Genomic DNA, 15524 nt, shown 5'->3' on the forward strand with positions numbered 1-15524 from the left:
TAAACTCTGTGAAATATTTTTGAAGTTTTCTCTTTTCCAAATCACTAAACTCTGTCAACACAACTCACTGCGCAGTCTCTGCTCCGTATCTTCATTTTCAAACCCGTCATTGCGATGTTCATCATGCCGCTTAATAATAGTAATTATAGTAATATAGTACTTCCATAAAAAAATTATTTTGAATTTGATGTGAGTAGATTAAAACAATGGCCAGTAACATGCATACTGTATGCCTATCCGAGTGTGGAATAACCATAATTATTAGCAAATAATCAGAATAATAATTAATTGCATGTAAACTGGAGTGAAGAGATCTGCTCGTGCCATGTAAACATCTTACTGTGATTAAGACTACTGTGATTATTAGAAATAATCGCATTATTGGTGCACATGTAAAAGTAGTCATTGTCTGATTCCTTAGATTCATGTAACTCTAAGTACACAGATCAATTTGTGCATTAATTTCTCAATTCAGTGAATAAACGTTGGTTTTCCAAATTATTCAAACTGAAACTTTAATGTATGCCCCCCCCAATGTCCAATGCAGATACTATTGTTTTACATGTGTCGTCCTTTAATACATATACAAATATAGACATTTACTGTACTTAAAATAAATCCAGTTAGATTGGTCTGAAAGAACAATTCCAGATAATAAACTGATTTGATTATGTTGGCTAATGTTCAAGAGATGAAGCTGAAATCGGTATTAGAGATAAAGGGGCTGCAACAATACACAAGACTTGACTTTGTCTGTTTCCAGAAGTCTTTATAAAAGGGCTCCATTAATATGCTCTGCAGTTTTGAAGTTGTTTTCCAAACCAGATGTCAGTGCACTAAATAGTGGTTAAACTGCTTGCCAGAAGTGTTTATAGATTTCAGCACGGGTGCCATCAGGTCCTTTGTTATTTGTCAGGGGCTTTGTTATTTGGCATCTGACAAAAAGCTTTACAAAAGTCAATTAGAGCTAATGGGTCATCTAGTTGTTCTGCTAAAGCACATCACTGTAAGCACTGCATTAGAGTCTATGAAGACTGCTGATCTACTATTAGACCATAGGGGCAGGGGAAGAGTTTCAAAGACATTCAGCAGAGGCTTGAGATGGGCCGTGACCCAGTCTGATGAGCCACTGACCCTTTCCTCCCAGCTGATCAAGCCTGAGAGAAAATCTGTCACTCATTTCACGCTTTTCCCACTTAATCTGCCATGGGAGAATATTAACACTGCGCCACACGCTCATCATCAAGACTGTGCACTCAATCTATCTGGGGCATCTGCCCAAAATAGGGCTCAAAATAAGAAACCGATCAAATAAACAGTAGTTATGTTGAAAGATGAGAGCAAAACTGCAAATATATAATGTAAGATAAAAAAACAACAACAAGATGAACAGATAATTATAGTGATCAAACATTTCTATTAAAATACATGTGAAAAGTGTATCGTTTCTAGATCTTTCGTTTTTTTAGACAAATGTTGAGAATCAGTTTCTATCAGTTGTATTCATGTTCTCTATGAGGTTTCTTATAAAAAAGGCAAATGTAAATGAAATGCTAATTAAATCCTTGCAATTCCGCTTCCCGTGCTGATATAAACTTCAAAGGCAAAGATTAACATTGACGCTTAAGCTTCAGTGCAATCACAGATGATGCACACATCTGTTTAGCAACAGGACAGACTGTTACTGACTGTTTTCATCCAACTTTATGAAGTATGTGGTGTTAATCTAAACATGCAGATTTTTGGGGTCACAAAATTTAGTGGTCAATCTTGATGTGTCTGTCCATGACAAGCAAAAAGACAGCAAATTATGGTCAGCATAGATGTACAAATTAGACAACAAACTTTAAAATGGGTTTCCAAGGTTGCAAAATTATTTGGTCTGTGTCCTGCTGTAACCCTAATCCAAAATCCTTATTTCTTGGCTGAATTCATGTATATAAATACACAACAATTGTATGAATACTAAATTGTTGTTGGAGTGAGGTGTGCAATTTTTTTTTTCTCCTTGCACCTCACTTTTCCCATAACCCAACCTGAAACTTAAAATAAAATAAAAACCTGTTGGGTGAAAATAGCTCTCTTTCTTTTACAAGTTTGTTAATTGGCAAACAAGAGGAGCAGATACAAAGGAAAAGAAACAAAAGATGCTTCCTAGTAGGCAACAATATTAAACAAAGTAATCAGAATATGGGTAACAGAACAAAAATAGTACTTCACTTTCCTACAACAGGATTTAATGTTACTTTATGCCCTCTTATTATCCCCACATGACAACATGGTGCTTTCCAGTTTGGAAACCCTTAATCAGATAAATTCATATGTTGGCATTACTTAATAAAAGAGTTAAAATTAACTAAAAATGATTTACAGCACTATTAATCTTGGTTAAAGTAAATTTTAATAAATAACAATACATTTGCAAATGCACATAACAACAACATTATATATTTATAAATGAACATCAACCAAGATCAATGCAAATAAAGAAGTTTGTTGTTAGTGAATGATACCTAATGCATTAACTAATTTAATACATATTTGCATAACGAATTTGAATTGTAACGTTTTACAAATATGTTGTACTACTTGCATATATAGGAGAAAACGCAAAATAATATGGGTTAGTATGTTAATGATTGGGATTTTTCAGTGACTTCAGTGCAGATTACATTGTTAACAATATTATAAAACTTCTAAACCACAACTGCAATGTTACAATATGCTCATCACATACTGCATTGGACTGTACAGTTTATAGCCTTTACAATTGATTTCACCATTAGTGTTATATGCTTTGCTTTATTGTATATTTTATTGTATAGCTTCCAGTACTGGAAATATGCACTTTATAATTAAATGTCTGACACAAAGAACAACTCAAATGTTGACATTTAAAGGTTCCATTCTGAAACCAAAGTAACATGGTAACAATGCAATCCTTCTTAAAATGGGACTGAAAGCACTGCAAAGGTTAGAAACATACAAAATGGTCCCAATTATGCAGCCTGTGCTAGTTTGTTAGTTTCAAACCCCTGTTTTAAATAGTCACCGTCACTGCCAAAATAGAGGATTTCAGCGAGAAAGCTCAGACAGAGAGAACTCTCAATTTCATGACGGTTTCCCATATTTTCACCGGTGTTAAAGCCAGATTAAGAGATTTTCATTTAATTTGTTAATTAATTTATTTGTATGCACCAAATAAAGGAAAGGAAATAGCAAATCATTAAGATTCCGATGGTGAGCACAATCCCTTTTTTCAGTCTCATTACTTCTCCTCCACCAGACAATAATACCAATAAACAACCATGTTTGAAAGTGTCTAAAAGGATTATTAATGAGATTAATAATGGTAAGGGCAATGACAGGATCAGAGGATTAGCCATGTAGCTTTGAAGTCTGTTTGAGGAAGAAAATTTGACTTGGAACAGTGCACAGAAGAGCATGGGAAAAAATACAATTACCTACTTGTCCAAAAATTTCAAGCAAGATGTCCAACTTTTTTCATTTACATTACTGCAAAAAATTGCAAGCGATTTTGATTTCAATACAAAGCCAGATCTGTTTGGCAAAGTGTCCTGCTGTGTATAATTTGGGCCTGTTGTGCTGACTCCAACTATGGCCAGTATTACATCACCCTCAGGCTTTTAAAAAGCAATTCTCCTCAGTGATTGGTTTCCTCCGCTCTGTTTCCTCTTATTTCTATATTAGACAGACAGAGGAAGAGGTATTGGTGGCACGGGGAGGGGAGAGGGGGGGGGGGGGGGGTGGGCTTGGGGTGTTGGGTTGGGCTAAATGGGCATTTTGTCTTAGCTAAATGTGCAGCTTTTTCCAGCATCTCTGTAGCACTAATTACTGCATGATTTGAACAAAGTGTGTTCTCGTTAGCCCGATACAGCAACCTTAATCAGTCTGTAGGTGGATGAAGAACACAGCATCAGTGCACAGGATTGCAATTAAAGCCCTAAAAAAAGGGAAAAAAAAAACCCTTGCTGGCCTAATGAAGCCACCTGTTTGATCAGAGAGAGGGAGAGAGAAAGGAGCAGAGATGTGGGAATGAGTGAGTGAAGCAACTAAATAGTCATGACTCACTTATTGTGGCATGAAATGGGTCTTTAAGATTGCCTCACAGCAATCAATAGAACTGGTGCACATTCTCATGTGTTTCTGGTCTAATCCGCAAATGCAGAATGAAGCGAAAGCAATTAACAGGAATGTAAAGGACAGCATAAATTCAGAAATGAAACAAAATGTAACTGCACGTTTCCATTTAAGAGAAGAAATGTAGTCATGCAACCTTGAGTGCTGGAGGCAGTGGTGTAGTCTTTCCTGTAGTCCACTTCAGCAGTGAATGGTGTAATATATGTGAATTCTTGCTGAGTTGTGAGATGACTTCTTGTTTGGATCAGCATTGGTGCACAGGTATCGGCGGGGGATCCATACAGTGTGTGTGTGTGTTTGCATGTGTGTTTATGAGAGGTGGTACATGGCAGACTATCTTTAAGCGCTCAAACAAAAGCATGTTGTGGATCCTGTCCTGTACTCTGAAGCTAACAAAGATTTAACATCTGATAATCCCCTGCCCTTGTGTCTTGTTAGAATTAAGCCAAACGTTGGGCCCACAGTGAGTAGTATCAGACTTTGGTTTAGACTGCGGGAAATAAATTTTCATCTTTATTGTACTATATTAGTGTATCATCACCTTTTCAAGTACAAAGCCTCAAAATGCAAAGTTGAATTCGATGCAAATTAAACATTCCCTGAGTACAGGGGTAGTTCCCTGAAGAATTGGGATCACGCTAGGGAGCCAATTGCCTTCGAGAGAATTAAAAACGAGCCAATGGACATTGGCATGCAAGATTTGCATTCCGCGACCCGCCTAGCAGCGCGGGTATAAAAGGCGGAACTAAACATTGCGCAATGCTTTTCGCTGAGGAGCCGAACTTTGACCCGGAACGTGACGCTGTGCCATGTCCACCACGGGACTCGATTGTGAAGCCAGCGTTGAAGCGGTCTCATATGTAACAGGCCGAGCGGCGTTACTGCGGCTGTGGCTGCCATATGCCCCAGGAGCCTCTGAAATTGTTTCAGTGGGACCGCTGTCCTGCCTCGAAAAGACCTGAGGCAGGTGAGCACTGACTGGAGGCGTTCCTCTGTGAGGCGCGCAGTCCGGGCGACCGAGTCCAGTTCCATACCGAGATAAGAGATCCTCTGCACAGGGCAAAGTTTGCTCTTGTCCCAGTTGACCTGAAGCCCCAACCGGCTGAGGTGCCGAAGCACCATGTCCCTGTGATCGCACAACACATCTCGCGAGTGAGCTAAAATGAGCCAGTCGTCGAGGTAGTTGAGCATGCGAACGCCTTGTTCTCTCATTGGAACAATGGCCGCCTCCGCGACTTTCGTGAAGACGCGGGGAGACAGGGCTAGCCCGAAGGGTAGGACTTTGTATTGATACGCACGACCCTCGAAAGCAAACCGAAGAAACGGTCTGTGTCGAGGGAGAATCGAGACATGAAAGTACGCGTCCTTCAGGTCGATCGCTGCAAACCAATCCTGGGGACGGATGCATTCGAAAATGCGCTTCTGCGTGAGCATCTTGAACGGGAGTTTGTGCAGGGCCCGATTCAAGACTCGCAGGTCAAGGATTGGTCATAACCCACCGCCTTTCTTGGGTACAATGAAGTAGGGGCTGTAAAACCCGGACCTCATATCGGCAGGAGGGACCGGCTCGATCGCGTCCTTCGCCAGCAGGACATCGATCTCTTTCCCCAAGACAGGGGCGTCCACCGACCGTACACGGGTAGAGTGGACGCCCCTGAACTTGGGAGGCCGGTGTGCAAACTGAATTGCATAGCCGAACCGAATGGTGCGGATGAGCCATCGGGACGGACCCGGAAGCGCTAGCCAGGCTTCCAGATATCGTCCCAACGAACCCACCCGGACCACCGGCGTACCCGCGGAGGGGCAGCGAGGTGGAAGACAGGGACCCGGCTCTGGTGGCGTTGTAGCGACCGAGAGCGGGGTCTGGGTGTGCTTGACACCAACCTGCATCCACGAGGGGCAGACGGGAGAGAAGGCTCGTGGGCATTCTGCTGCGGACTGCCCGGTGGTGAGGGGAGGGGGAGAGACGAGGAACGAGGCCCTGCCTCCTCGTGTGCTGGTCTCTGTGCCTCCGGGCCCAGCCGCAGACCGGAGTCTATCCGCAAACTGTGAAGAGGGGAACGGGAGTGTAACCGCTCGGGGGCGGCACACGATGCCGTCCTGGCCCTCTTGGACGGGGGAGACTGTGTGCCCACCAGTCTCGGCCGTGGATGACCTAGAGGAGGAAGAAGAAACTGCTCTTTCTTTGAAAATGTGGGTACCGCTGACCGAGTGGCCAGCGGTGGAACAGAAACAAAACTGAAACAAATATTTTCTGCCCGGCCCTCCCCCGGGAGAAGGAGGCCTGCAGGGGCATCCTCCCGAAGAGAAGCATCCAGATCCTCGACCAGGTCGCCCGTCTCAGGGACGCTTCCCGCCCTTCCTTTTACGGGAGGAAACGGAACCGCACGAGGCGGTCCCGGAAGCTCCCCAGGGACAACCAATGGCAACGAGCTACTAGAGGCGTGAGTAGCCCATGAGGATCTCTTACCAGACGGGACGTTCTGCACGGTAACCCTCATCCGCTCACCAACAGGAATTACCGAAGTAGCCGTCTGCCGAACTGAACCGGCAGATTAACTAGATCGGGGATTCTCTGAAGGGACTCCCCCATGTTTCAGGGATCTCAGTCTCGAACGCAGCATCGCCAGAGTCATATTCCCGCAATGAGAACATGACTCATTCACAAACGCTGCCTCTGTCATGATCCTGTCTCCTTCTCTGTCTCCCCCTGCTGGATACACAGACACACACACACACACACACACACACACACACACACACACACACACACACACACACACACACGGACACACACACACACACACACACACACTGCTTTCACTCTCATTACTGACAGCTGTTATCACTTTTCATTACGCTCATTCCTCCCCACCTGTTCCTCATCTCCTCTCATTATCTTGGCTTCTTCTAACCCTCTCTTGCCCTGTCTTGTTGTCAGATTGTTCGATGTCTCAGATGCTCACTAACCGGAGTTTCTCTCAGTCTTGTCCTGTCCTGTCTTGTGAGTCCTACGGAATATTTCTACTGGAATTATCCTGTGCTCATCTATACGTCCACAGAAACCTTACGTGCTTAAAGTTGAGGCTGATTACCTGCCCGGTGCTCGCCACCTGTATCCAGTTCCGTGAGTCTCCGAGCCGCTGTTTCACCAGCCTGCTGTTCGTCTCTACCAGTACCACAGAGGAGATTTATGTTCATGTGATATTGCCAGTTCTACTGGTGTCCTCAGTTGCTGTTTATTATTGACTTTTCAGTTTGGTTTACCTGTGGTCTGACTTTTGACTCTATTAAAGAACTGTGATTGTCACTCCCGCTCAGTCCTCTCTAACCCCATCACAGCCTCAGTGTGCTTTAAGCCCAAACACGAGAGGCAGTGTCTATGACCATCTTCCTGAGGAAAACGGCCAGCCGCGGGAAACGATGGTCGCTTGAAGCGCCGTAAATCCAGCAACAGAGGATCTTCTCTCGCCTTCCAAAGACGACTCGTAGTCTTTTTAGTTTAAATATAACTTTCTCGGAAGACACAGCAGCTCAAAGAGACACACTGGATGGCTCCGAAGCAAAAAGCATTGCGCAATGTTTTCTTCTGCCTTTTATACCCGCGCTGGTAGGCGGGTCGCGTAATGCAAATCTTGCATGCCAATATCCATTGGCTCGTTTTTAATTCTTTCGAAGGCAATTGGCTCCCTAGCGTGATCCCAATTCGTCAGGAAACTCCCCCGACGACACGTCGGAGTTCCCAGGACGAAAGGGGACTAATTTTAAGACACTTGATGGACTTCGATGGTGATTTGCCTGTAGGTGAGAATTAATATTTTTTTATGAGTTAAAAATCCCAGATCCACTCACCTCACACAGTTGAGAAAAAGATTAAAGCCCTGTCAGTTGTAAAACACAGCTGTTTAACACAGCATCCTTAAAGGTCCTTTAAACATCCACCAATGTGGTGAAAATCAAGTTTTTAATGTTGTTTATATGTCTATGTGCTGTTTTTAATATGCTTTAAAACAAACAATGTGCAAATTCTTAAGTCAACACCATTACTGAGTATTTTCTCCTTAAAACTGCAGTGAACCAAAGACAGTCTCAAAAACGTCACAAGATACCTTGTAACAAGTCCAGTCAACCTGTGACCGTCAACGAGTTGATCTCTGAGCTGGTGTGAGTGAGTGGAGGTGGGGCTAATTTGCATATTCATAGAACCACTTATAATAAATGAGGCAAGAGTGTAGAGTTACATTCAAGCTCTTTTAAGGCATGACAAAAATATTTTGGAGATCAAAGATGAGTTTTTAGGGATACAATTATTGACTACAGGGGGACCTTAAATATATTTACTAAGAATTAAACAGATTTTCCAACAAAATCAGCATAGAAAAAAATAAAAAATAATCGGTCCATAATGTACTGTACACTATTCAACCTCATTTACACTTGATTACTTCATCCCTGTAAAACTCAGATAACATACAGATTAGATTCAGAATGTATTAATCTGTTCCTCACAAAAGCTATAGTCTAGCTTGAGAAGTATTGGCGAACAGTCAAAAAAAGAAAGAAATGTTTTCAATGTTTTTGAAAGTGTGAGTCAGAGATGTGGAAGCATAATAATCATTCACATTGAACTTTTTTTTTGTCATGCTAAGTCTGAAATAAAGCTATATTCTAATTGCTAAAATGAGGGTTCTTTTAACAAGTAAACCTTTTTTATACTTTTGTATTCATTATTATAGTTTTGCAATAAAGAGGAACTCATTCATAACATTAAAAAGCTCAATAAAGTGCTGCTAAGTAAGATACAACACTTGGCTTGTTCCGAATGATATTGAGCTGTTCATAAAATAATATATCATTCGACCAGTCAAACTTCTATTATTGCCATCTTTGACCTCCATGGTTTTGTTTTCAATTTTTTAATATTGTGGTGGCATCGTAGCCATGACCCTTTGATGTTCTTTTAACCCAGTCTGAGTGTTCTCACATTTTGTTTCGATGTGTACCTTCATCTTGGACCAGGAAGGAAATATTGCAGTTCTCTTCTTTGTCCATTTCTATAACTCTCCTCAGCGTTCATTCTTAAGGTCAATTGTCTACTGTCAATAGTGTAGCGATGTATGAAGCACAACTCACCCAAAGTCACTTTCACTCAAGCATGTTAAATGCACCCAGTTTGCGTGAACAAGTTGAACATGAGCGAAATCTGCATGGGACCTCGTACAAAACTCCTGACTGCACAGGTTGAATGACTGGATTTCACCCACAATTTTTTGACAAGCAACTGTAAATGATAATGTCAGCTTCCCTGATCACACTTTGACAACACTCCACGTCCGAATACAGATGGTGAAAATTGTCACCTTGATGCTGTGAAAGTTCAAAGTTGTTGTTATAGCATGCAAATTTGTGAAGTGTGACACTAATTTAAATACAATTAAATCTTCAGAATTGCAGACTCAATGCGTGATGTTCCTGCTTTGATGATCTGGCTAATACAATTTGGTAGCTTGTGTTGCACAAAACATATTTGTAGCGGAAGGACCAATCAGACACAGTTATTCATTTTATTTAATTCATAATCCAGCAAAATGCCTCATCCAACAACAAAACTAGGTGTTAAGATGTCTGCAACCCCCACAAAGGCCACAACAAGTCCCTGGATACTATGATAACAAAGACAAATCATCATGATAAGACTGAGTTCTAAACCAAAGGAATGTAGTCTCACTCTAAATTCACTCTGAAACAGACAAATGTAACTTTTTCCTAAAATACACAGTGCGTGTGCATCCTAATCCGACACCCTATCCCATAATCACTTGACATATGTGACCCTGGACCACAAAACCAGTCGTAAGTCGCACGGGTATATTTTTAGCAATAGCCAACAATACATTGAATGGGTCAAAATTATTGATTTTTCTTTTATGCCAAAATCATTAGTATATTCAGTAAAGATCATGTTCCATTAAGATATTTTGTAAATTTCTTACCGTAAATATATATAAAAAATATTTTTGTGAATGGATGCAGCAAAATCTCGCAAAAAAACAAAAAGTCAGAAAACATGCCTACAAATTTCGCTCGCTGCTGCCCGCTCTTTGGGAATTACCCACTCAAGCTTGGTATCAAGTCAAGCTTAGATTTCCCCCTTTCGGGTTCATAACTCTCCACAACGTCATTAGAGCAGTAAGCCAATAGAGAGCGTTAAAACAAACCCTTCTCGTGTAAAAAAAAATAATTTCTTCTTCTGCTACAGCGCCTCTCATTGGCTGGTGACTTCTTCGTGTGCACAGTGTACACAATCCGCAATGGAAACGGTGAAAGCCATGGATTCTGAGATAGCGTGTTTGCTCAATTTAAACTTTAATTACTGCAAAGATTTAACGAACATAGTAAATGATTTTTTTTGCAAATGATTGGGAAGATGATACAGAAAGTCCAGAGACTGGCTCGGCAAACGAGGATGACCTGAAAGCATGGTTCGAATTACGTGGGAGCCAGTGGGAGCTGAGCTCCCATAGAGAGAGGATGAGCTCTCATGAAAGCAGTAAAATCATACACCTGTGGGGGTCTCTAAAATTCATCAGCACCATTATTTTATATTACAAATAAAGCACTTTTTCCTTCAATATATCAAGGTATATTTATGTTAACCCTTTCACACATAAGTTTAAAATATTCTAACTGTTAGTTTGTTTCAAAGTTCAGAGAATCGTATCTGTTGGATTTACAGACGTCAATTCCTCCACTTCTCACGAAATACATGAAAGTAAGTGGCCGGTGAACTGGGAGAAGAATAGGGTAAAATGTAAAGCTACTTACACAATCTGTATCTGATATGAACAAAACGTGTCGTCTTATAATGGAAAGGATTATTGTTGCCGCTTCCAAAAACATCAGTGTGTATTTTACAAACTTAAAATCCTTGTTTTGCAAGTACTTATGTGTATTTAAATGTTTGAAACCTAAAATAAACATTATGTGGTTGAAAACACTCAGTAGTTGTGATATATGTCAGCACTGAAGCCCCGTTCACACCGCCAGCGACTTTGTCGCTGTATGTCGCTCTGTACTCTGAAGTCGCTTGTGGGCGTTCGTAGTGGTGTCGCTCTAATGTTATTGGTAGACTGCACGTCTGGCCATATCTATACAAAATACCATCACAAGTGATATATACAACTATACGATTTTAATTTGACTAGGAATTAGGCTAAAAAGAAACAGTATATGCTGTTGTGTTTTTATATTACCACAGCAGTGTTCAGTGGATTAAATAATTTACTAGATTAACGATCGATCAATCAACAAATTGAACTCACTCATACTATCATAAATTACTAAAACGCCATTCGAATTTGACAAATAATCAATTTTCTTGTCCCTAATAGTCAACACAATGCAGGGGAAACTGTAAAATGAACTGCAGCAGTAGGCTACTAAACTTGCATCATAAAATTACACCACTCGAACTATAAATGTATGAATTAGACTCACTGAGACTGTCGACAGTTTCTTTTCCATGCGTCATTTTATTATATCCATATATGTTAGTCAAATCATATAAAACAGTGAAATCATACTGGAACTCTTCTGTCTTGCCTGCACTCGAGACGGTGACGTGAGCTCCACTGAAAAGGCTTCTTTCCAATTGGTTGTCGCTCACGAAAATCGCTTCTCGTTTGCATAAAGTTGAAATTTCTCGCTTGACACGCCCACATTCTGTCGCCAACGGTCAATGTCACTCGTGTCGCCGGAAGTCGCCAGCGCTCCATTGAAATGAATGCGATCATGTCGCTTTGTCGCTGCGTGTCGCTGGCGGTGTGAACGGGGCTTGAGTGCGTCCGTCTCTGGCTCAGTGCCAGCCAAAAAGCAAGCACGTTTGAATTTAGCAGTTGATCACGTGATGCACTGACCATTAATCACACTGGTGTGATCGTATGCTCCAGGGACCAGCCTAGAATGATTACACCGGTGTGATCGTAGTGCAGGGTAAACAGCCTAAAATAAGCATGTTTTCCAAAAGAAGGCATTTGGGCTACTGATATTTCAATATTAGAAATGAGTAGCCTAATTGTTAAAAGCAATTTATTTAACACACACACCACACCGCGCCTGCTCGTAGGCAACTTTTTTTTTCTTTTTTTAAAGAGACCCCCACAAAGATGAAATCATAATTCGAACCCTGCCTGAAAGACGACGAATTCGATCAATGTGTGGAACAGTTTTGTAACCACACACACACACACACACACACACACACACACACACACACACACACACACACACACACACACACACACACACACACACACACACACACACACACACACACACTTGAATTTAGTTGTGGGGAACTCGCAAAGGTGTAAATTTCCTTTATTTCCTCTCATTAGTAATGCGTAGCTAAGGACTTCATTTGGAGAACTTTAAAGGCGATTTTCTGAATGTTTAGATTTTGTGCCCCATCAGATTCCAGATTGTATCTCGGCCAAATATTGTCATATCCTAACAAACCTATGGATCAATGAAAAGCTTATTTATTCAGCTTTCATGTGATGTATACATCTCAATTTAAAGAAAATGACCCATAAGACTTTTTGTGGTTTTGTGGTTTTTTGATTTTGTGGTCCACGGTCACATATGTACAATCATGTATCCAGTTTTCCCATGTAATCATGTGCTTTTTTTTATAGTGCCTTGTATATGTATTAATCTAAACTCTCTGAATGAATGTTTTAGTATTAGGCTACTTAATCAAGATCGCACACACACTAGGGCTGTGCCGGTAAACTTGACAACCGCATCACCTGATGTGTGGATGAGAATCATCAGCGGTGGTCCGACAAAACACATTTTTTTGTACGTGAATGTGTTTTATGTGAATATTATGACAAGCGTGAAGCACAAAGCTTTGTTTACAAAATAAATAATAGGTCAGTAATTAAATGATACAATACATTGCAGCCATGGAAACATTTGGATTTGTGCCGAATGAGAGAGGTAGGCCTACGTCGCGTGAGCCTATAAATTTAAGATTTGTGGGCTTTGTATTACGTTTTGCGATCTGGTCAGCCGATTATTCTTCCTTTGGTTCGCTTTTAATTTGTCCTACAGCGTTTTGTTCTACTTTACCACAGTAAAAATTCTAATATAATAGGCCTGATAGCTTTTTGTTTTCACATTAAATTTTATCTAACACAGTTTGTGCTTGTTATTATGGTAAGGCGCGTCAAGTTTATTTGTAGTTACTTTTAGTTTCGCTTTTACTGGCAGCACAAAATCAAACATATACTAAATGTCTTGACACTGTGGAAGATAAACTTTGCTCTTCAGACCTTATACAACAAGTGTCAGTTGCTTGGAACATCAGGAGAAATCATGAAGATATTAGAAAAGAGAATGAATGTCTCTTTCCTGCTCGTGTCTAACATCCCTCTCAAAGCGCAGAGCGGTACGTTAAATTACGTATCTTTGTCGGGAAATATAGAACAAATGTTTATTTTTTTTAAATATGTAACTTTCTTATATTATTTAAGTTACCAATATTTACTGATATTTATTTAAATGTTTTACAGGCTGTAGTGTGGTGTTTCACTGACGCAAGGGCTAAAAAAAACACGCACTGTTACAAAATGGAGGTTTAAGTCAACAGGGCCTCATCACATCAAGCCATGTCGTAACTTTCCTCTTTCCCGACAACGACTGAGTCAGGCTAACATCGCAAGTTCCACATCATTTCTTCATCCAACGTGGAAGAAATTGATTGCAGCTTCAATACCATCAAACTACTGAACTCATTCAATAGCTAACCCAGACATCAAGCCAACATTGAATAAACATTGTTTTTCCATCTGAATCATCATTATGGTTGATATTGAAATTTCAATGCAAAATTAATGTTGAATCACCATTACCCTGTCGATGAAAACCTGATGTTATTAATGTTGATGGCAACGATATTGGAACAATATTGATCTATAGTTAATTAAGCATTGATAGTTGGTTTACCGGGCGATCACTGAATGTGTTGAAAAGTAATTGATTTATAGTTGACCGGGAAACGACAGTGTTGTTGAAAAGTCATCGACATATAGTTGACCGGGAAATATGATTGAAAATGCATCGAATATAGTTGACCGGGAAATATGATTGAAAATTAATAGATTTTTGGTTGACCGGGAGATCAACGGGTGTTATACCAACGTACTGCACTGGACACAGCTCATTTCTGGACCCTTGGCACAAGCCTAAAGGTAAGCTTGCTTAATGTTTGATATGAATGAATTGTACCTAATCAAATACTGTTAGACTGATCGTTAACATGATGGTTAGTATAGTAACCGACACAGTGCTGCAGGAAATAGATTTTTGTTTTACCACTGTGTCAAAATCTGCCAAAAGTAGCCTAGGCCTACTTTGTAGTTCTCTTCTAGGTTATAAAGTTAGCAAAACCTCCGAGTCCAGTCTATTTGCGTGATATTTAGCTCAAAATACATGTCTGTAGCCTACCCATTGCTTGTGTCGGGAAATCTATTAACACAGCACCGCTATTTCTTCTGACCGCCGGAGAACACCGGCGGAACCAACGCTAGCATAGTGCTCCACCTAGCGCTACCCACAGAAGTGACCGCGGCGGGCCAGAATTACACAGAAGACATGACTTACTTTACTTTATTCAATGCAGAACTATCTCGAGTTGTAACTGGGAATGCTGATTATACCATCTCGTCGTAATACAAATCCAAAATATGAATGTACTAGTGCTTATGCGATATCACGATTTTTGCGCGCACTGTTATGACAACCAGGCCTGGCATCAAGGGGGAACTTGGGAGGGCTCAGCCCCACGTTACATACTTCATCTCGCGGCACGAATGTACCAATGCAAATAAATATAATCTCCTGTTTAACTTAAATGCAAATTTTTTTGCACTGTGATTTTATTTTCTGTTTTAGGTGCTCTTACTCAGCAGATGGGGACAGCCGCCGTCACCCAATTCACATGTGCCAGACCGGGCAGGAGGGACTGGACGACAAAATATTCAGGCGTCAGAGGACATTGAAGTGTAAATAAAGAGTTGCCTACAATTAATTAAATAAAAAGGCTAATAAAAATGAATTTGTTTGTGTGGTGTGTTCAGTGTTTTATACAAGATTTCAAATGTTCCATTACTTTTAACCATTGTTACCAAGGTGCTTTGCACTTTGAGACTATGGTTCTGGTCAAATAGTTAAATGACCCTTTTCCATAGTTTCATTCCCCTGTTTCTGTTTCCAGTTTCATTAAATTTTACTTTCCATTTTACCCATGTATGCATGATTGTGTTTGTTTAGATTAGTTATATGTTGATTTAGTTAAA

The 15524-nt window shown here is 40.7% G+C and overlaps 1 protein-coding gene and 1 long non-coding RNA gene across 2 annotated transcripts in view; one reads left to right on the top strand and one right to left on the bottom strand.

The window, feature by feature from the left end:
• Window positions 1–15524, bottom strand: part of LOC143737618 (neural-cadherin) — a 394396-nt gene that overhangs the window by 292935 nt on the left and 85937 nt on the right. The gene's annotated exons all lie outside the window — the stretch shown is intronic.
• On the top strand, window positions 14342–15292 carry LOC143737629 (uncharacterized). The gene is made up of 2 exons (XR_013203686.1): window positions 14342–14417; window positions 15121–15292. It is a non-coding gene; the product is annotated as an uncharacterized LOC143737629 (long non-coding RNA).

Source organism: Siphateles boraxobius, unplaced genomic scaffold, assembly GCF_051911475.1.
Source record: "Siphateles boraxobius isolate OS27281-9 unplaced genomic scaffold, OSU_SipBor_1 130, whole genome shotgun sequence".
In the NCBI taxonomy this organism is placed as follows: domain Eukaryota; kingdom Metazoa; phylum Chordata; class Actinopteri; order Cypriniformes; family Leuciscidae; genus Siphateles; species Siphateles boraxobius.